We start from the raw sequence: 9,487 nt of genomic DNA, 5'->3' as shown, positions 1-9,487 counted from the left end.
ATTATGGTAATGTTTTTCAAATATTAAAGGTGTGGTTTGGCCAAATGGAATTAAAAGTATAGTGATTTTTACGTGATGCACATTTAGAAAGGAAATAGTATAGCTATTATAGGCAGCTTTATAAATACACAATTTCCTTGGCAGTAGACCTACCTAGTGCAATACACTACTGAGCTACTGACCCAGGCCTGGCCTACAGTAGGGATTCTCTGCAATTTTAAAATGAAATTTTGCAATATTATTTCAAGAGAGTGTGTATTAAGGTAGTATGCTAATATGTTGCATCTGTGTTGACAGCCCTAATGCAAATAGCTGCACTTTTTGTGCCAAAAATGATATATGAAATAATAATAATAATAATAATATAAAACAGTAAAATAATAAAGAGTAAAACAAAACAGAATTGGCCAAAAAGTAATGTAATGGAAGATATAGACTCAAAACCTCTCTCCAAACATAAACTTCCTAGTTTGGTTAATGAAGCTACAGCCATTGGCACACTATGCACACCTTGTATCACAATTATTGTGCTGACTCATTTATATAGCCTACCTCAGCATTTTAAGACAGCCATTACAAAATTGTCAAAAATGGCCCAGAGATTTTTCCGAGGGGTCAACTGGGTCAACGGCAGCGCTAAATAAATAATAAAAAGCAGAGACTGAAATGGCTTTTTTAATAGGGCCCAGCTTGGATGGTAACTGATCTCATTAAAATCCATCTAATGGCAACAGGAGTGGGTAAGCAGTGTGACTGACAGCACACACAGATAAATCACTCTATGTAGAACGATTTGCATGGCGGTAATGTGGTGCTAGCGTGGGAGATGGGCAAATGTTGCTATTTGGCAAGAAGACATAACTGCCAATGAGAAAAGGACAGCAAGGAGAGAGCTAGCAAGGAGAGAGAGACAGGGAAGGAGAGAGAGAAAGAAAGAAAGAAAGGAAGAAGGAGAGCAAATGAGGGGATGGAAAGTTTTGTTGTCTGCATGTGGAAAGTTCTGCACAGATGCAGGGGGGTTTTAATGATAGCCCCTCACACTTCAAATTCAGACCCGAACACGATGATTATCTTTTCATGTGCTTTCTCTCCCCTCATTACTACTCAACCCCCCAGAGAGAGCAAGGAGAGACGAGAGAGAGAGAGAGAAAATACAGAGAAAGAGAGCAAAAGCTAGAGAGAGAGAGAGAGAGAGAGGATAAGAGAGATAAGGCAAGGGATTGTGAAAAGGAGGGGAAAGATTTTGATCTATAATTTATCTCCAAAAGGAATGCCTCGGATCTGAGCCCTGAAAGAGACAGGGAGTTCATCATTACCATCACTGTGGAGTGATTTATATTCAAGGTTCATATATTTATGTAATTCAGCATATTTTAACCTGTTCATCAAACACCACTAATTGTTGAATGGCTGCTCTGGACCAATTCCTCTGGAGGACAGGAGAAGTTGCTGAAAAATATCTCACCAGATAAAGTGCCACTGTGTACTTCAAAGTACCACTGAAGTGCACTGTGCTATCACCCATCCTATCTCCAGATATCTAATTATGAACCCCATGAAAGTCACAGGCAGCTGAGGTGGTGAGTGTGAACGGCAGTAAAAAAAAAAAGCCATGATTCAATATCCACCCACTCTGTGAGCTCTCCTCCAGGGTCTTCCTCCTCCCCCCCCCCTCTCTCTCTCACACACACACACACTCACACACACACACACACCAGTCATCTGCCCTGTCAATAATTAAAGTCCCTCAGTAACTCCATTCTCCCTGTATTGATATCATGGCTGAGGTGGTGGGTGGTGGTGAAATAAGCCTTGAGGTTGGAGGAGTGTGATGCTCGTCCATTCATTACATAGGCATTCATTCATTCAGTCCAATATGCAATTGTGAGCATAATTGTGGCTCAACCAGAAATGTGAATGATGTCTCTCTCTCTCTCTCTCTCTCTCTCTCTCTCTCTCTCTCTCTCTCTCTCTCTCTCTCTTATACGTACTGTATATGTTTCCAAGTGTTGTGCTGTGTGTGTGTGCGTGTGTGTTAATTATTAGCATGTACATCAAGGTAAATTAGGAAATAGCTGTGCATCTCAATGACAGAGGAGGTTACAGTTAATTTCAGTGCATTTTTGCCTTTGCATTGCTCGGAGATGTGTAATACTGTATGTGTCATGTGCATACTTGCAAAGTGAAGCCTTACGCTCTCATCGGCACTTCTGCTGGTACACATAGGGCTCTAGCAAACACATACAAACACCAAAGCTATGAATGCCTGAATGCATGCCTCATGAATACATATATAATCACTCTCACACACACACACACACACACACACACACACACACACACACACACACACACACACACACCCATGGGAGTCTTATCTCTCTCTCAGTTTTTCCTCTATCCCTGTCTTTCAGTCTCCTCCTCCAGCCTGCTGCACTGCATGTGGGTGTTTGGGAGTAAGAGATGGTAATTTCTGTATGCTGTTTGATTCCAAGCTTAGCAAGTCAAGTCATATGCGTGGATCTACATTATACACTGGTTGGCTTCAAGCTATGAAAACTAAACCAATAAAACAACTGAGAATGAGGTTAGGCAGGCAGCAGAATAGCTCTGTTCTTTAGTCATTAAATGAGGAACATAACAGATCAACGGAATCACTCTCTAGTCATGTCAGAATGTCTGTAGACAGCTATGGCATGAACTGTGGGTGACTGTCAATCACCTTGTTGTTACTCCGTCACTGAAACACCCCTGGTCCATGTGAGATGTGGTAGGGGCCCGGCAGAGGTGGCCCCAGGCTACAGTGCTCTGGTAGGGGAACAACTTGAGCAGTCTGTGGGGTGTCACAGCTTTACAAAGCTGCTGGTGGCCTACGCTGGCCTTACACTTCCCCACCAACGTGTGGAGCCCAGATTTGTTTTTGCTTTCATTCTAAGAGCCCAAATATCCTTGTAATCCTTCGCAGCACCTCCCTGGCTCAGCCCACTTGTAATTGAAAAATGGCAGCTTGGGAGATTTAACAGGGCTTATCCCACCGAGGTGTGTGTGTGTGTTTTATCACACAGCAGCAAACTGCAATCTCTTCACCTCAGTCCACAGGAAAGTTGACTCTGTTTGATGGGTATTTGTTTGTTTGTTTGTTTATTTGTGTATTTGCTGCAGTGTCAATAGAGTGCTTCTCACATGGATTTTTAACCACTCCATTCATATTCCTGCATTACTGTGGTAGTGCTCATTGTCGCTGTGAAACTGCTTTAATGTTCTTAATTAGGCGTACTGCTAACTCAGGCGAAGTAAATGCACGTACAGCAAGCAAGCTTGAACATGAAAATCGTTTTGACAGTGTTCATTATGATTTGTGTTGCTTTTATTAGCCAGGGTGTGCCTCAAGGCTCGTTACATGGACCCATTGGAATTTGGAGAAAGCGTGAATGTAATTGTGACATCAACACAGTTCTTCTGTTGTCAACTCTCATTATAGATGCTACTGTACTCCATAACAGATGTGGTTGATTTTTTTTATAGATTCAAGAATGGATTTCACTGTGAAAAGATTTAAAGGGACCACTTTTCACTGTGTTTATGCCCAGCAGCTCATATCACCCTTAAAATATCCTTTTAGCGCTCTTCTCTGTTTTACTTAACTGTATTGTGTGTTTGGTTAAGCCTCTGTGTGGGTTTCCACTCGGTTCGAGTGTTTTGAGTTACGCGCCCCTGATGTCACCCGCTGGGGGCTTCCTGGTGTTGTGCAGATGTTCACACTGATATGCCGAGGGGGGAGTGGTGGTTGACAGATGGAGAATTACATTTTCCTTTTCTGTTGTGAAGTTGTTTTTCTTTTATATTATCCGTTTGGCTGCACAGTCTTTGTGCTTTCCACTGCCCCTTCTATTCATTTTTCATTTTGCACACAAATCCCACCCCTCCTTTAAAAAAATTGTGTGTGTGTATTTGTATTTGGCCGTATTTGACATGTGTGTGTAGGATTTAGCGGCGCATGATAACTGAAATGGCTGTTATTTGTATCACCCAAGCAGATGCCCCTACGTGCTAATCCGGAGACTAAATGGTTCAGAGTTACCACTGTCCCTACTCACTGAAGCATCTAATTTCTATGCTAGCAGGACGGCGACTCACATCCCGCTTAGGGATGACTGTAATACCTTTATACTATGTGTTAAGCAGGTGTGTCAGGTCAAAGGGGTATGGTTTATCTTTAACAGTAAACCGTCATGCTCATTCTATACCACGATATTTTGCACTTTGGAAATAAATATATTTTGTTATTGTACAGGATGCAGTGTGAAAAACACATGTGCACATTCCCACTCACCCACCCACAGAAATACTCTCTTTCTCTCTCTCTCTTTTTATGTTTGGTCTGGGGTTGATAAATCTGAGATTACAACTGGAGTGGTTGTCTCTGATCAGTATGAAATCAATACGCCTACATGTGAGCTTCTGTGCCTGCCCTTGTGTGTGTGTGTGTGTGTGTGTGTGTGTGTGTGTGTGTGTGTGTGTGTGTGTGTGTGTGTGTGTGTGTGTGTGTGTGTAAACAGGTCAGCTATTTGTCACACCTCCACCAAAAGCAATCTCTCAGAGCATTACTTTGTCGCTCTGCGTATATCCCAAGTTGTGAGATTGCTTGATTGCATCAGACATTCTGTGTGGAGGTTAAGCATTGATGTGGTGCACCACAAGCTTTATAAAGCACAGCTTGCACTGGCTCATGCTCACCCGTTATTCTTACTCACATGATCTGGTACTGCATTATGCACTGAAAAGCAACTAGCGTAGATACAGCTATTCCAACCATCAAATCCCCTCTTACATTTGCTAATGGAACTCTTTGAAATCAAGGTTTTTAAAAGTATGCAACACATTTCCCATAAATGCGGCCATGAGGACAGTTTGCCACTAGAGAGCCTATTAATCCCCTACCATCAAAATGCCACCGCCACTTAAACATGTCCCAAAGGCCCTGAAGCTTCATTGAATGCACAGTAAATGTGCTTACTTTAACACACATCTGTAAAGATAGATGCTTTTATGCCACTGACTTCTATCCAGATTGAGCCTAAATGTATTGTGATGATTGTAGTTAGTCAGATGGTAATGGACAGATTCACTTCAGTCTAAATGGACTCCGTACTTGCTCGTGCCTAAATGAATGCCACATGCACTACACTGCCTAGGGGTTCACTGTAATGTACTGCCTGGCTGAGGCATGCGCTTGGTGCTAAGACAGCATTCATGGTTGTGACTTGTATGTTTATATTGCACATCGGGAAAGGGTTTACATTGGGCCCACAGTCATTCCCTGGGAGTATTAGTGTGGTGTGACATCCAGACAGGCAGTGAAAGCTAAGAGAGCCCATGGCCACCATGGATGGCACTGCATGGATGGATGTCTTCTAGAAATGACAAACTCTGTCTCTAGAGACTGTAGAGCCAAATGTAATGTTGTTGTGGGATGAAGTGATGGATGTTACCTTGGAGGATCAGAAATCATTTTGTGAGTGTATGAATGATTATGTGTGTACCATATACTGTACATTGCTGAATCAAGCTGGTAGCTTTAGTTATTTTAGTGCTCTGCGGGTTGAGTTATTGCATGGGACTAAGACTCCCCTTGGTAGGGCATGCTCCCCTAGAACATTAGGCCAGTTATTGGTGAGGGACCGTTGCATGTGTTTGCAAATCCCACCATCTTCCAGCTAATTCCAGCTTGTTGATTTTGTTCTTGCCCCGGGTAAGAGGCCATACATAACTGCACGCGGCTGACCCATCCATCCCTTCTCCCCCTCTCTTGCCCGCAACCTCAACCCCCTGGCGTGTTGTCAAAACTTCTCTGACCTGAACACTGACGTGAGACAGCTATCAGCCTGGGATTGCAATGTGACACTACAATAAAGTGACATCACACTGAAGCCTCTGCTACACTGTGCCGTGTTTTATTATCCTAGGGGGCAAATGGTTGTATCAGTTCAGGTTCACAGCAGTTGAGCTCAGGTTGGGCACAAACACATTGAGGTTCATTTGATTTCATTCATGTCATATTAATTTCTTGCGTCTCTATAAAACTTTAAAGGAAGTAAGGAAGTGCATTTGAAATTCCAGTCTCCCAATCTCTGTCACATCACATGTCACAGGCTAGCTATCAGTTAGCAAGATTTACTATATTTACAGTTGGTTAAAACGTATCTGCCAAGTATGCTATTAAATACCTCATTAGCATTGATTATAAAGCATTTGTGTGTATTATTATATCCATAATGTAAATATGCTTGAGGACAGGAAATGTTCTGGTCAATTATGGAAATGAGATTCATTATGACTAATCATTGAAACCCATGTGAGTAATTTACTTATTTGTGAATGCATCTATTATTATATAATTGACAGACGCTATTCAGGCTTACAAAGCACATGCAGACCAACCATTGGCATCAAAATGTCATAACTTTGACCTCGGAATATTGCCATAACATATTGCCATAACACAGAGCTGTAGGAAGACGAAACCTATCGTCACACACTCAGACTTCAATTCAAGCCTTTATTTTATGAACAGGACCAACATTTTGGCATTTTGGAATTTCATGACACTTTTTGTAACTTAGGCTAGCACCTGTGTATTGGTGTCAGTTCACTGCTGGAGGTCCTACTGTTATCCAGCTGCAGAAGTAGAAGCAGGGTCCCTGTGATTCTTTATCAAGTGAAGTTTTGACACCGATTAGAGTTCACTTTGACAGGCGCTCCTCCATTGCAGGAGGCTGTGATGTCGGAGAGAGCCTGTGTGCGGAGGACGGTTTGCTGCGGATAGCGCTAGCGGTGGCATCTGGGACCGCCCCGTGGGGCAACTGCCGCGCCATAAGCTGCCGTCTGAACTGGCCTCGCTAACGCTCGTCTGGCCCATTTTCATCTCCAGCTCCAGCTTCTAGGTCACCCTCTTGAAAGGGTTAGAAAGCCCTTCACGAACACCCGCGTGCGATAGCCGAGGCCCCGCTCAGCACGCGCTTCCTCGTTTTCAGCACGAGCTTCCTCGTTTTCAGCACGCCACATGCATCTCATACCGCACCTGTTCCTCAGCGCTGGATCTCCTTCTTCGTTTTCCAGACCAGAAGGCATTTGCAGTAACATGTCAGACACAAAGGTTTGTTAGCCAGCCAGTCTGGGTGATTTTAGATCAGAGTCAAGAGCATTACTCTCAGCTGGGTGTCCCAACACGCCCGTGGTGTGGCTCGTTCCAAAATGACAGAGGAGACTATAAGCTGATTAGTGGGGCAGGTGGCCTGTCTATGATGTCACAGTTATGATTTTCAGGCCTCCAGAAGGAAGGCACATAAACCCAGAGGCCTTTTCGTCCGGTTTTGTTCAGCTAGCTGTTTCAAAAATGCACAACAAAGTGGCCAGCCTCATTGTAGTTTCTGTGATAACTGTGGCAACCATTTTTCTGTGAGATTTGGGATGGATAGAGAGGGGGTTACTGACTTTATCGGGCTTCGACACTGTGAAGCCCCTCTAAACCTCGATCGTGTTTTTCATCCTGGCTCGCTCGTCCTCTTTGCTTGTTTTCTCTACCCCCCCCTCCCCCCCTCTCCCTTCTTCTCCTCACACTCTTATGCTCTCCTCGACGCCTGCAGACTCTCTGTGCCCTAGTTTGTAACTGGCAGAGAAGGTTCATAACAGACGACCCAAAGCATCGAAGCTCAAAACAATGTTGAAGAGAAAACAAAGGTGCAGGCGGCACGAATAACTATGCTGTTATTTCTCATTGTTCACAGACAGCCAATTAGACGTGAGTTTGCATTTAGACTCGTCTCAATTCCAGCGCTCGTTGCCTACAACTTCTCAAATAACCGTGATGACATTCTTTGTTTCAGTGTGAGCCAGCCAGCGACAAGGCCTAGAGTCACCTTCCATGTGCATGCCTTTGACTTCATTCAATCCATTCAAGAGCCATCGCAGAGTGTCCTCTTGAGCTCTCAAAAATGTTCGTCCAAGTTAAATAATCTTTCACATCTGAGCAGTACACACCTTCCTGGAAATGGGATACATAGGAGTGCCCTGGGCATGTGTTTCTATACATGTCACTGCATATTACACTCAAATGCAGCTCAAATTGTGACAATGGATGAATAAACAAATATGGTAGGAGCTAGAAAGGATAGAGAGGAAAGGAGAGAGCAAGAGGGTGGAGAGGTAGGAGGACAAAAAGAGTAAGGAGGTTCAGAAAAAGTGTCCAAAGGGGGGAGTATGGAGGAATATTCATTATACAGTTCTTCTCTTTTCCCTCCCCATTACATACACACACACTGACAGACACACACACACACAGACACACACACACACACACACACACACACAGACACACACACACACAGACACACACACACAGACACACACACACACACACACACACACACACACTTTGTATTCCTCAAGGTAATGCGTGTGCTTTTTTGACCTTGGTCACGCTAGAGTTGTTTGTGTTCATTGCTGGAGGTCTGATTTCTTCAGCTGCCATGTTTGGTCAGCCAGCGTAATACACCGTATCCCTGTAAATGAGTCCTCCAAAGGCAGCAATTATGTTTTTTTTGCAATAGGTTTACTTTTGTGGCACAGAGGAGCTATTTGCAATACAGCTCAGTCTAAACGACACTGGAGGCACATAAAATAGTCTCGTATTTACCCACTTTATGACAATCTAAAACTCTTAAACATTCACTTATGGCCTCCCAGTGAGTTGCCTGACTTGGTAACTCGAAAGAAAATACATAATTTATTCTAATGCCCATTTAAAGAAGGCAGTGAGTGCAGTTCGAATGTGAAGTTGTCTCTCTAGCGTTGCATTTCTTAACTACTGCACATTCGATGTTTACCTTGCAGTTAATAACTATATCTCTGGCGTGACTGCATTGACCAAATCAGCAATGCATCATCATCAGCCCTGACAAAGTGTGACCAGAGTGATGGATTGGATGGAGATATCAGCACAGCTTCAGTGACTAATGTTGCCAACAGGGAAAAGGCTGCGTCCTTTTATTCCTGCTTCCTCCTCCCTGTAATCTGAAGGCTAGGCAAAGGAAACTACATTCCCATGACCTTTGACCTCTGACTCAGTTTGATTATGGTGCTCTCATGTGTGAATTAGTCACCATGGGTGACCAGTGAGCACAACTCAACAGCAGCTAAAACGGCAAGTGTCTTTGAGTCATGTACTCCTTTCACTATATGATGGACATGAGATGTGCTGTATGTGTGTATGTTTATACATCAAGCCAGGGCATATACATATCGTCATGGTTGAGCACTGGGCTGAATAGAGAAGTTGCTGTTCTAGAGTCCAGAGAGAACTCCACTTCACTGCCCAACCTAGTCTTTAGTCTTTGTAGTCTGTGCTCGTTTGATCTGGTCTGACCCCCACATTAGCATCTAGTTTTGACTGTAATGTTTCTGTGGATTTCTCCCCTAACCTTTCGGT

Source organism: Sprattus sprattus (assembly GCF_963457725.1).
Source record: "Sprattus sprattus genome assembly, chromosome: 6".
In the NCBI taxonomy this organism is placed as follows: domain Eukaryota; kingdom Metazoa; phylum Chordata; class Actinopteri; order Clupeiformes; family Clupeidae; genus Sprattus; species Sprattus sprattus.
The sequence above is the reverse complement of the archived record's forward strand: the minus strand, read 5'-3'. Positions refer to the sequence as shown.